Here is a 14,323-nt window from a genome sequence, read left to right as displayed (position 1 = left end):
GTGAGCATTATATAATTTTGGGTTCTCTTCCCATCTGGAATTGTAGGACCTCTCTGGGTCCACGGAGAGTGCGGTCCGTCCCTTCTCCTCTGGTCTTTTCAATATATATATATATATATTTATATATATATATATATCAATAAATAAATAAATAAATAAATAAAGCCCCAAATACCGGGACAGTCCCGGCAAAACTGGGACGTCTGGTCACCCTACCCAAAAAGACGTCCCTGGGAGGAGGAACAAACCTTTCTTTTAATTTTATCATTTTACATTTTCTTTTGAATAGTATATATTATTAATGAATGTTCAATGTTGAGAAGAGGGTTTTATCATTTTTTTCAATTGGAAGTAGTTGTCCTAAATGTGTTTCTAATTAAATAGTAGATTGTGCATTCAGATTATGTTATGGTTTTATATATATTATTTTGTGTGCGTCATGGGTTATTAACCAAATGCGCAATAAATTAAAATAAATAGAATAATACCATTTACACCAAGTAAATGTCCAACTTATGTTTTAGGAATACAAATTGTTGTATTTCTTTAAGTATCTGCTTTAAGCCATCAGCTATGGAATCATTAGTTCATTGTATGTGGCACCCTGCCTGCGTATGCGTGAGGTGGAATGTTGATATTAGAAAGCTGTGCGAGGTTCGATGAACGGTGAGTGAGTCAGTGGATGAACGGGTGGCGAAGCGAGTGGATGCAGTGCAGGGCGCAGGGCCATATATGTATATAAATAAACTTGGTTTGCTTGCATCTTATAAGGAGTCTTGCCGATACTTCAATTGGCGATGAGGATCGACCCGGCGCTCACACCCACGAAGGAGGAGAGAGCTGTTGCTCCGAACAAACATAAGGAGTTCGTTTGTGCTGATTTCTATGGGAAGCCATCCCAGAGGTAACAAGGTCGTGAGGTGTTTGTTTTTTTTTTTCAAAATAGAAATGACTAAGGAGATCCGAGGACCTCAGAGAGTGCACGCACAGGACAACTTTGTTTTCTTTAACACAAACGTTTTAGAAGAAAGGACATTGTTAAACGTCACGCACGTCACGTGACGCGACGCCATCTTGTCACAAACAAGGAAGACAGGCGGAGATGTTGCTGAACATGCTTCATCTTCGTCCCAGTATCTAAAAAAATAATAATAATTATTATAATATTTTTGGGGGGGAAATCTGAAACAGCCAGGATTGGAAAACTCCACAGTGCAACACTTTTGGAAACAAAAGTTGCAACTGTCAATGACTGGAAATAAAGCAGTAGTCAGTTAAGTGGACACTACCTAAAGCAGGTAATTAGAGGATGGCCATGTAAAGGATCCCCACTCCTAGCCAGCTTATAGCCCTACTTTTAAGAACTCCAACCGTTAGTGAAAGTGATTTTGGAAGTAAGTCCTTAACACTGTTCAAGACAGAAGATAACAGTGGTGGTCAAAGTATAGACTATGGCGATGCAGGGTATTAGTATTCAGCCGTCAGCAAGTTTTCTCCCAACTCCTGGACAGCCTATAGTGGTTTGGTCCGAATGGAAGGAGTTTTGGATAAACTACATCCAGACAGTGGAACAAGAAGGACTGACGTCTCAAAAGAAGAAACTTTTACTAATCCATGCTTTAGGTTTGGAGGTCAAAGGAAATATAGAGAGCTTCCGGAATTATCTGTCGATGAGGCAGGTGATAGTGATGAGCACGATAGAGACCTGAGACAATTGGATAAATATTATGCCCCAGAGACGAATGTGGCAATCAATAGGTACAATTTCTACACAAGGATCCAAAAGGAGCAAGAAAGCATAGAAGAGTATGTCTCAGCTTTGAGGCTACTGGCTCGTACATGTCATTTTGGAAATGGGATCACCCTTGATGAACTTATTAGAGATCAGATCATAATCCATACAAGAGACCCTCTAATACAAGATATGTTATGGATGGTGGGGAACCCATCGCTACCAGAGACTATTGGTATGGCGAAAAGGATTTAACACAGCCAGTTGTGTTCGAAGGAGATGAAAAGCAAAAAGCAAGAAGCTACTCGGGGCATGTTGTTACATACCAGTAACAAGAATACACAGGAGATAGAAGACCAAAGTCTAGTTAATGCTGTATGCACAAGAGAACGGGTTGATTTTCCTACGAATAAAAGCAACAGGACCAAAGGATCCGAAATGAAAGGCAATTTCCCTAAGGGAAGGTTTTGGACAAAAACTGAGACCAGAGTCCAAACCCCGCAGACAAGAGATGGTGACAGATGCTTCAGTTGTGGTAGGTTGGGCCATTACGCCTACTCCAGAAACTGCCCAGCATTTGGGCAAAAATGTGGAAATTGCAGGATTAAATGACATTTTGGGGTTACTTGCAGACGGAAAAAGAGAGTCTCGACAATTCAAGAAGAGGATGAGGAATCCGATGAAGAGAGAGTGTTCGTAATTCATGAACCACCTGGAGGAGAGTTTAAATGTCCAAGTCGTGAAGTCATATTAGACAATTGGAAATTGAAAGTAAAAGTTGATAGTTGTTCACCCTGGACTATCATTACGGAAAGGACTTGGCAGAAACTGTCATGACCCTTGCCCCTGGCCCTCACTGGCAAGTCAGCCTTCCAGTTAGGGCCAGGTCAAGGGCCTTAAAACCTCATCCAAGACTCTCTTGGCGCCAGGCTCATAACCATCATGAAGACCAACATTAGAATGGGACTATTTACTTGGGACTATTTAACTTGGGGGGGGGGGGTTCAGCCAACATGGAGGCACACACATAGCTCAGTTACAAGGAACTGAGCTATGCGGTCTAGTCTTTTGGGTGTGGCAGGCCAGGGACTACTTTACCTGGACTACTTTAGGTGTGGCAGGCCTGGGACTATTTTACCTGGACTACTTTACCTGAGACTATTTAAACCACACCCAAACAGCAGAACATGCTTTGCGTTATTCTGTTGTGGGCAGCGTAACGCTCACCGTGTCCAGTTCTTCGATGCCAGTTTACCTGAAACCAAGGACCTGCAGAGAGATAAAGAACACTACGAAACATACCTCGAACAGTATCCTGTCTTCAATCCATCGCTGACTACAGTTCCACTCACCTGAAGGTACGAACTCCATCATACGGCACCGCATGCATCCTGGAATACCATAAACTGGAAAGAGGAGAAAGAAAGATGCATTAGTAAGAGTTTATTCATGTTTCCTCCCGAATGAAGAAAGCCACACAATTCTTACATGGGTAGTCATCTCCTGGTCAGTATAATTGCTGGAACATTACAGCGCTCGGCGAGGAACATCGCAACCTGCAAGGAGAGAAAAGACACAGGTTAGCAATATAAAAGGCGAAACAGCGCCGCGCATCGCACTTTACTCACCGGACAGCATCGCGCACTCCGCGCTTTCGTCTACCGGCCCATGCTCATCTTCAAACTGCATGACAACACCAAAATACCTTTCCATACCTAAAAGGAAAGAAGCAAGACATTATTATTCGAACTAAGAGGAACATAAGAACTGCATATAAAGTAGGGCTGTACCGAATAGCATATTTAGTATTCGGCCGGATACCGAATAGTTTGTCAACTATTCGGCCGGAGCCGAATAGTGAGCCGAATAGTTTGTTTTTTTTTAGGCCCCCCCTATGCAATACAATCTCGGGCCACCGGCTTTGGCCCGGTGGCCCGACAAACAACATTATTGCGGTGAGGCCGCGGGGGTTCCCTGAGGCCCCGCGGCCTCACCGTGGTGAGGGGGATGGGGGCCGGAGGCCGCCGGGGTCGGCAAAGTGCCCCGGCGGCCTCATGAGTCTGGGGGGCCGCTCCTGTAGGAGCGGCCCCCCAATGCAAAATAAACATCGGGCCACCGGCTTTGCACCGGTGGCCCGACAAACAAAACATTATTGCGGTGAGGCCGCGGGGGTTCCCTGAGGCCCCGCGGCCTCACCGTGGTGAGGGGGATGGGGGCCGGAGGCCGCCGGGGTCGGCAAAGTGCCCCGGCGGCCTCATGAGTCTGGGGGGCCGCTCCTGTAGGAGCGGCCCCCCAATGCAAAATAAACGTCGGGCCACCGGCTTTGCACCGGTGGCCCGACAAACAGAACATTATTGCGGTGAGGCCGCGGGGGTTCCCTGAGGCCCCGCGGCCTCACCGTGGTGAGGGGGATGGGGGCCGGAGGCCGCCGGGGTCGGCAAAGTGCCCCGGCGGCCTCATGAGTCTGGGGGGCCGCTCCTGTAGGAGCGGCCCCCCAATGCAAAATAAACGTCGGGCCACCGGCTTTGCACCGGTGGCCCGACAAACAGAACATTATTGCGGTGAGGCCGCGGGGGTTCCCTGAGGCCCCGCGGCCTCACCGTGGTGAGGGGGATGGGGGGCACCGAGGCCGCCGGGGTCGGCAAAGTGCCCCGGCGGCCTCATGAGTCTGGGGGGGCCGCTCCTGTAGGAGCGGCCCCCCAATGCAAAATAAACGTCGGGCCACCGGCTTTGCACCGGTGGCCCGACAAACAGAACATTATTGCGGTGAGGCCGCGGGGGTTCCCTGAGGCCCCGCGGCCTCACCGTGGTGAGGGGGGTGGGGGGCACCGAGGCCGCCGGGGTCGGCAAAGTGCCCCGGCGGCCTCATGAGTCTGGGGGGGCCGCTCCTGTAGGAGCGGCCCCCCAATGCAAAATAAACGTCGGGCCACCGGCTTTGCACCGGTGGCCCGACAAACAAAACATTATTGCGGTGAGGCCGCGGGGGTTCCCTGAGGCCCCGCGGCCTCACCGTGGTGAGGGGGATGGGGGGCACCGAGGCCGCCGGGGTCGGCAAAGTGCCCCGGCGGCCTCATGAGTCTGGGGGGGCCGCTCCTGTAGGAGCGGCCCCCCAATGCAAAATAAACGTCGGGCCACCGGCTTTGCACCGGTGGCCCGACAAACAAAACATTATTGCGGTGAGGCCGCGGGGGTTCCCTGAGGCCCCGCGGCCTCACCGTGGTGAGGGGGATGGGGGGCACCGAGGCCGCCGGGGTCGGCAAAGTGCCCCGGCGGCCTCATGAGTCTGGGGGGGCCGCTCCTGTAGGAGCGGCCCCCCAATGCAAAATAAACGTCGGGCCACCGGCTTTGCACCGGTGGCCCGACAAACAGAACATTATTGCGGTGAGGCCGCGGGGGTTCCCTGAGGCCCCGCGGCCTCACCGTGATGAGGGGGTATGGGGGGGGGGCGTCACTTACCTGGTGATTGGGTCCGGGTGCTGGCATAGGAAGTGAGGGACGGGAAGAACTGTTCCCTTCCCTCGCTTCCTATTTCAACACGTTAGGCTGTGGTCAGACTGCAGAAGCCAATAGGCAAACAGCTTGTTTGGCTTCTGCAGCCTGAACACTGTCAAACATTCTATGATTGGCTGTCATCTCCCAAACAGGGAGAGGGCAGCTAATCATAGAAAGTGGACTTCGGCTTCGAGTCCCTAAACAGAAACTATTCTGCCGAAGCCGGATAGCTGTATTTCAGCCGAACTTCGGCAGAATAGGGACTCGAAGCCGAAGTTCGGTACAGCCCTAATATAAAGACTGTAAAGCAGCAAACCTACAGAGTCGCAGCAGGCCTGGATTCCCACAGGGGGCTTGCACCAGTGAAGTAACTTGGTCGCTGCTCGCCCCCCACATCTATGTGCCCCTCCAACGAGGAGCAGGACAGAGAATCCACTTCTTATAATATTAAGGTGAGGAGAAGGCCCAAGGGGGAGGAAAGAGTTTAGGCCAAGGGAGGTAGGAAAACATAAAGACAATCTGGTATTGAATCCAGCTCTCTGATATTGCACACCCATCTTTAACCAGAGGCCTTACTAAGGGACCAGAAGAGGGTTCGAGAGTGCAAATCATCCAACCAGGGCTGGGTGGCGTCCCCATGATAGGGATACCAGGTGAGCGTAACAGAAACTGGTTGCAGAAGGCCTCAGATGCAAGTTGAAAGCATCGGACATAAAGAATCCAAGTGGATTCGAAGGATCGAAAATACACATAGTGGGTTGGTTTTTAAGCATTATTCAGTTCAAAGATAGGCGTGCTCAAATAAAAGTTTATGTGGCTAAGAAGGGAGTGAATGTAATAGGTTGGAGAGATCAAGCAGCATTAAGAATAAGGCTGGATCCGTGTGAAGAAGAACACATTCTAATTGTAAACAGTAGTAGTGAACAAACCAGGAAAACAGACTCGAATCCAGAAGATGTCTTTCAAACAAGTTTGGGATTGCTGAAGAATTTTGCTCATAGAATACGACTTAAACAAGGAGCACTACCGGTAACGCACACGAAAGCCAGGCCAATACCGTTTGCCCTTATCAACAAAGTAGAACAAGAATTAGGAAGACTGGAATTAGAAGGGGTGATTGAAAAGATTGAATCATCACAATGGGTGAGTCCCATTGTTGTGGCAATAAAGAAAAATGGGAAGCGAAGAATTTGCGTGGACTTGAGAGATGTTAACAAAAACATCATCACAGAAATATTTCCCTTGACAATAATATCGGAGATGTTGAAGCGCATTGGAGAAGCAGATACATTTACCACGTTAGACTTATCAAGTGCATACCACCAGATATCACTCACAGAGGACTGCAGAGGCATTACTGCGTTTATCGCACTGTTTGGTTTATATAGGTACAAGCTTATGCCTTTTGGGTTGGCTTCCGGAGCAGCAGTGTTCCAGAGAATTATGACGCATGTTTTGAGAGGTTTAGCTGGAACATTAGTATACCAGGATGACATAATTATTATTTTTGGCAAAGGTTCTGAAGAACATGACAGGAGGTTGAATGAGGTGTTGTAAAGGTTGGATGTCAGTGGGTTGAAAGTAGAGCGAAGTAAATGCAAGTTCAAAGTAAAAGAGGTTGAGTATCTGGGTCGCGTGGTGAATGGAAGAGATTGCAAACCCAAGTTAGAGGCCATGAAAGCGATTAAAGATTCACCTGATCCCACTAATAAGGATGAGATGAGGTTGTTTCTTGGTTTGTGCGAATATAACAATAAGTTTGTAAAAAAATTTGCCAGTGTGACTGAACCTTTGAGGAAACTACTCAAGAGGGATGCGAGGTTAGAGTGGGATGAGGAGTGTAAAAAAGCAACAGAATGTATTAAAGCAGAGATTTGTGGAGCTATAGAATTGGGAGGGTTTGTATTTGGAAGACAGACCAGAGTCACGGTGGATGCCAGTGAAAGTGGTTTAGTAGCGGTGTTGTCACAGATCACAGAAGATGGTCATGAAAAAGTCATAAATCATGCATCCAGAGCAATTTCTGATACGGAAAGTAGGTATTCAGTTATTGAAAGAGAAATGTTAGCTTGTGTTTGGGCAGTTAACTACTTTAGGAAGTATCTATGGGGAAGCAAATTTATAATACAGATGGATCACAAACCATTGCTAGAAGTACTTACAGTACGTGGAATGTGTAGAGCTTCTCCCCTATTGGCCAGATTGAGTCTCAGATTGCAGGATTATCACTTTATAGTAAAGTATGTCCCAGGAAAGAGGAATGTAATAGCTGATTATTTGTCTAGGTTGCCTTTAGTGGATTGTAACACTTGTGTTGAAGAAGATTATGAAATAGTGGCAACAGTGTTTGAAGTGACGTCAAAAGAAAGGTGGTTAAGTGAACTTGTTAAGGATGAAACTCCACAAAAAGTCATGAAATATACCAAATCAGGTTGGCCTGAAAAGAGGTTGATTGATGACGAGTGTACAAAGTTCTGGGAGATCAGAGATGAGTTCTCTATTGAAGATGATCTTTTAGTGAGAGGGGACAAATTAATTCCTCCACCGGTTTTGCGTAAGGAACTAGTTCAAAAGGCTCACCAAGGGCATCCAGGAATGACAGAGACGAAAACCAATGTAAGAGCGAAGTATTGGTGGCCTGGTATGGATTTGATGATTGAAAGGTTTGTCAGAAATTGTTGGCCATGCCAAAATAGTGACAAAAGCTGCAAAAGTTATAAATTGGAACCTATCAACATGTCAAAGGCCGAGGCACCATTGGACAGGTCAGGTATTGACATAGTGGGTCTATATGGAGATGTAAGATATGAAAGAACATTTTTGATTGTGTTGGTGGATTATTACTCAGGGTGGTTGGAAGTCAAGTTAGTGAGTAAAGTAGATTCCAACAAAGTGATAACATTTTTGCTACAAGTTTACAGGAGGGAGGGTTACCCTAAAGTTATGATAAGTGACAATGGAGTGCAGTTCAGGAGCAAAGAATTGAAGGAGTTTGCCAAACGTTCAGGGATTGATTGGAGATTCTCTGCGCTTTATCACCCCAAACCAACGGTTTAGTGGAGAGGTGCAATAGGGTCATTGTTGAGACAGTAGAACAAGCGTTGAGAAATAATATGCCTGTTGATGAGGCTGTTAGGCAGAATCCTGTGCAGTGCCCTTAGGGACCACTACACCTGATTAAGACCACAGGTGGCAATACAAGTTTTACCTTTGGTACAAGCCTGTACTACTAAGTTATAGTGGTAGCAGTAGTAGAGCAGCCAGGCTTATCTCAAGAGTATATGAGCAGTAGCAACGATTACACAAAGGGACCACAATTACTTTGACTCAAGCAAACACTGACTCAAGGTTTCAGGTAAAAAATATAAGTACATTTATTTTTAAACCCTCAGTTATAAACACAACACCTCTATTAAACTTTAAACAAAACCACACGTTAAATATACTACAACTAACCAATTCACTTTGTACAGTAAGTCTCAAGGTAAGTACCCTGTGTTTGAATGAACCGGTGTTCTGAACAAAACACGATACCGCGGATACGGTTGCGATCACTTTTTGACAGTTCGGTCTACTAAATAAACGCGTATCCGTGACATGAAATGCTACCGGGGCAAGAACACACTTAGCACCTGAGATACCCAGAGGGAGTTGGGGGCAAAAATCAGAGGCAATATTTAGGTTAGGCAGACATTATCGAGAAACGGTTCCATGTAATAATGTCCCCACAAAAATATCGCCATGCAAAAATATCGCCAAAAAATTGCCGTTCTTAGTGGGGACATTATTGCATGGAACATGCGGGGGACACCCCTGCAACTCCCAAACCCTTTTTTTTTCTTTTTTTTGGCTGCCCCTATCCCCATATATATGGTCACCCATATAATATTGCCACAAACTTTTCCCGGCGATATTATGTACAGCGACCATATATATGGGGATAATATTACCGGATACCCGAGAAACACTCAGAAACAGAAGTTCAAAAGTCAAAGGGTTGGAGCCAGGTTTAGGTGACACCGGAGGACTGTGCCGAAGATCACACCGTTAGACAGTTCACGATTCCGTGTAGCCAAAAAGTACTTGAATATTGTCAATGTTCGGAAGCAAAAGTTATAAGAAGGAGGGAAGACAAGGACGAGCCTTGAGGATGAAGAAAAGGGATTCACCCAGTTTCCTCGAGTAGAACACAGTACCTTATTCCCACGATGCAGCTGGTGCCCTGGCAGTTGTTCCTGTTGGTTTCCCGCAGACCCACAATTCCTGGAGCTTTGTTGTGAAGGAGGACGTCTGAAGGGCATCTGCACCACACAGGGATGAAGCCGACAGCAGCGACAACTCAAAGGTGTGCTCCTTAAAAACAGGAGAGGCTCAGCAGGTGGCTATCCGGACCACTACAGCAGTGTGCAGAAATTTCGACCACGGCGGAGAGCTCTGGCTGAAGAAGATGAGCTGGTTATCCCCACCAGGCTCAAGGGAAGAAGACTCCGGGCTGGATCTTCTCTTAGTCGTTGTTGTAACTTGAGTGTTGTGTAGATATGTGAGACCTCTGTCCCCAAGTGCCACACAGGGAGAATGACAGATTCACTCTCTATGCAAACTTTGAAGCTTCAGGTGGAGAAGAATCCGGAACCGCGAAGTACTGGAAGCCCCACGGAAGCTGTGAAGGAAAACAGCGTTAAGTACCAAGCAAGCAGGATAATGCACAGGTAGCCAAAAAACAGGAAGGATCTTACCAGGAATTGACAGAAGGAGAAATTCCGGGGCTCACGTAGGCAAAGGTCCCGAATAGGAGACACTTACTGGTAGTCACACCAGACCCCACCTGGGGAAGACCTGCAGGCATGGCTGAACCAGATTGTAGGCAAGGGTGATGGTGAGTTGTAGTTCGTACAATGTTCCAGATTCTGTGAAGAGGGGTAATCCACAAGAGGTCCGTGACAACAATCCAGGGTCGAGAGCCAAGGGTAGCAGTCCAAGCTGACAGAACAATGAAAAGGCGGGATCCAAAAAAAAGTCTGTGACGACGATCCGAGATCAAGAGCCAAGTGTATCAGTCCAAGCCGGTAAAGCACAGATAGAGCGTAATCCAAAAGGAGTTCCGAGAAGAGGTAGCCGGGTCCAAGATCAATCATGAAGCAGGGTAAGAATCGCAGGCAAAACAGGGTCTCAGAGAAAACAGCTGTGAAGCGCGGCACTGAAGCACTTCACTACTTAAGTACCGTTCGCTTCCTGGTCACGTGATCGCGAGTTCGGGTCACGTGATCGCGAGTTCAGGTCACGTGATCGGATAGGCCCAGCAACGCGAGGCGAGGAAGTGACCTTGATCTTCTGATGGCCTAATCTCCACGGCAACTGCCAATGGAGGAACGGTCGCAGTCGTGACTGTGGAGTGGTAGCGTGAAGCTGCTGCTGTAGCTGTGTGCGAGACGGCCTGGACCGCCAACGTGAGCCCCGGAAGATAAGTGGGGGGTGTATTCGGGACGAGGGGGACCTGGGATCACTGGTGGGTCGGATGGAGGGCATGACAGAGCCCCCCCACAAAGGCCCACGACCGCGTGGGCAGGAAGGATGCTCCCGATGGAACTGAGCAACCAACCGGGGGGCCTGGACATCCGAAGCCGAGAACCAAGACCGCTCCTCCGGACCGTAGCCCAACCAGTCTACCAGGTACTGCAACTTGCCCCTATGGAGGCGGGAACCCAGCATACCGGAAACCTCAAAGACATCAGGGGCATCCAGGGACACCGGGGCAACCGGGGAACGGAGGCGGGAGGAGGCAGGACAAGGTTTGAGGAGAGACGTGTGGAAAACAGGGTGAATCCGCCAAGAAGACGGAAGCACAAGGCGATAGGCCACTGGACTGATGACTCGGGAAACCACATAAGGGCCCACAAAACGAGGCAGAAGTTTCCGACAACCCACTAAACGGAGATGCCGGGTGGACAACCAGACCCGGGAAACCACAGCATATGACGGGGCAGAACTACGTTTCGAGTCAGCGAAAGCTTTCATGGACGACCGGGCCTCCTGGAGGTGAACCACGGTCTGGGCATGGATAGAGGTCATATCTCTAACACAGGCAGCTGCGGCTGAGTTGACAGAAGAAGAAGAGTCAGGAACGGGGAGAACACGGGGGTGTTGGCCATACAAAGCGTAAAAGGGGGAAGAACCTGTGGAGGAATGCACAGCATTATTGTAGGCGAATTCAGCAAAGTGCACGACCTGCAACCAGGTTGCTTGTTGTTGTAGCGTCAAACAACGCAGGTATTGTTCCATGGATTGGTTGGTTCTCTCAGTTTGACCGTCGGTCTCAGGATGGTAAGCCGAGGAAAACCGTACATCAATACCAAGCAACCTGGTCAAGGCACGCCAGAACCGGGACGTAAACTGGGACCCCCTATCAGAAATGAGTACAGAAGGCAGACCAAAGAGACAGAAGACAGATTCAAAGAACAGCTTGGCCAACATAGGGGCAGACGGAATACCTCGGCAGAGGATGAAACGGGCCATTTTGGTGAAAGTATCAACCACCACCCAGACCGTGTCGTAACCCTGGACCCTAGGTAAATCAGTCACAAAATCCATGGTCAATGTGTGCAAGGGCTTGGGAGGTATAGGTAGTGGTTGTAAGAGGCCAAGCGGACGACCCCTGCGGTGTTTACTTTGAGCACATACTGCACATGTGTTTACATAGCAGACAACGTCTTGTTTCATGGATGGCCACCAACACCAGCGTTTCAGTAGGTCCAGGGTACGGACCTGGCCTGGGTGGCCGTTGAAGGGGGCGTCATGAGACCATTCCAAAGCTAGATTTCTGGTATCAGTGGTAGGCAGAACTAGGCGATTCTGCACATATGGTAGCCCGTCACAGTACACTGGGTCCTATTCGGATAGCTGCTCGGGATGTTGCTGGACCCAAGTACGGATTGCGTCCAGCAATGCCAAAGGAGGTGTACACGTGCATACAACGTTCTCATGAGACAAGAGAGTGTCGGGAAAGATAGGTAGCGAAACACCCGCCGGGGGAACGAGACAGCGCATCGGCTTTACCGTGCGTCAGACCCAAACGGTGTTTAATTTGAAAGTCGAAGGCTGCAAAAAAGAGGTTCCACCTGACCTGCCTGCTGTTCACACATTTCAGGGAGGCCAGGTCCTGTAAATTCCGGTGATCTGTAAACACAGTGATCCTGTGTTCGGCCCCCAACAGATGGTGTCGCCAAGTGCAAAAGGCATCCATCACCGCCAGAAGCTCCTTCTCGGTTACAGTATAGTGGGCTTCCGCGGAGTTGAATTTGCGGGAATGGAAGGCCACAGGGTGTAGGCTTCCAGTAGCGGAGCAGACTTGTGACAAAACCGCCCCTAGCGCAAAAGAGGAGGCATCCGCCTCAACAATGAAAGGCAGGTCAGGATCAGGATGCTGGAGGACAGGGGCGGTGGTGAAGGCGTTTTTTAGATCCTCAAAAGCTTGCTGATGTACCTCCAGCCATTTGAAAGGGACATGTGGACTGGTGAGGGAGGTGAAAGGTGATATTATGGAGGAGAAGCCAGTGATAAAACGCCGGTAGAAGTTGGCAAAACCGAGAAACGACTGTAATGCCTTCAGGGTCTGCGGGGTCGGCCATTCTAGGATCACTCGAACCTTGGAATAATTCATCGCCAAGCCACCAGGTGTGATGTTGAACCCCAGGAACTCGATATTGGTCACATGAAATTGCCATTTCTCATGTTTCGCATAGAGCGAGTGTCTTTGTAACCGGGACAGTACTTCTCGAACATGTTGCACATGTTCTTCTAGGGTATGGGAAAAGACGAGGATATCGTCAAGATATGCAACCACGTATATGTCCAATATGTCACAGAACACATCATTCATGAAGTGCTGGAAGGTAGCTGGGGCGTTGCATAGTCTGAAAGGCATTACTGTATACTCATAAAGGCCGTATCGTGTACAGAATGCGGTCTTCCATTCGTCCCCCTTTCGAATGCGGACAAGGTTGTAGGCGCCTCTCAAATCAAACTTGGAGTAGATAGAGGCATGGGTCAATCGGTCCAATAGCGGAGTGATAATAGGTATTGGGTACCGATTCTTAATGGTAATGGCATTGAGACGGCAGTAGTCCACACACGGACGTAGATCGCCTTCTTTTTTAGGCACGAAAAAGATCGGGCTGGCAGCTGAAGATGTGGAAGGGCGTATGTGACCCAGGCGCAAAGACTTTTCTATGTACTCTTTGAGGGCTTGGTCTTCGGACTGTGACAAGGAATAGATACGACCCGAGGGTATAGAAGCCCCAGGGGTCAGATCAATGAGGCAATCATAGGGACGGTGCGGGGGTAGGGTTTCAGAAGAGCCTTGATCGAACACCGGAGCATAGTCCTGGTACTCTGCAGGGATGTTTGCGGTGACTAAACTCACTGCATGCGGATCAGAAGGAGCATTGTTTTTGGTGATACTGAGTCGGGCAATAGCGCCCAACGCTGATGCAGGCGTGTTCTCCTCTCCATTCATGGGGAGACAAAAATTCTGGCACAGTTCGGATTCAAAATGCACGTGACCCGTACCCAAATCAATGTGCGGATTGTGATCCTGCAACCATGGCATTCCTAATATAACACCGAACTGAGGCATGGCTATCAAATCGAAATGTATGGTTTCCTTGTGGACGGACTGAATCGTCAGTATGAGTGGTGCTATTTGTTGTCTGATGGGTCCAGACGCGAGTTCTGTCCCATCAACTGCTTGTACCAGTTCGGGTCGATTCTTGTTTACCAAGGGCAGGTTTAAGGCTTGGGCTAAGGTAATATCAATGTAGTTCCCGGAGGCCCCTGAATCAAGAGTGATCACTACGGGGTGGATGATGCCAGGGGTGGGCTGCAGAGTGGCTTGTACTTGGATGGGTCTAATTCTGCCAAACATCGGGACTGGATCTGGGGAGGAACATGAGGAGCTCGACTCTCCCCCCGTGTCTAGGGTCGAGCTGTGTGAAAAACCTGGTTCTTGGGTTTCGGTCTCCGGGGACATTCTTTCACGAAATGGCCCCCCAACCCGCAGTAGAAACAGGCATTCTCTGCTCTTCTACGTTCCCTTTCCCTAGA

This window comes from Ambystoma mexicanum, chromosome 5p, assembly GCF_040938575.1.
Source record: "Ambystoma mexicanum isolate Mex_15411 chromosome 5p, UKY_AmexF1_1, whole genome shotgun sequence".
Lineage (NCBI taxonomy): Eukaryota > Metazoa > Chordata > Amphibia > Caudata > Ambystomatidae > Ambystoma > Ambystoma mexicanum.
Note: the sequence above shows the minus strand (reverse complement) of the source record.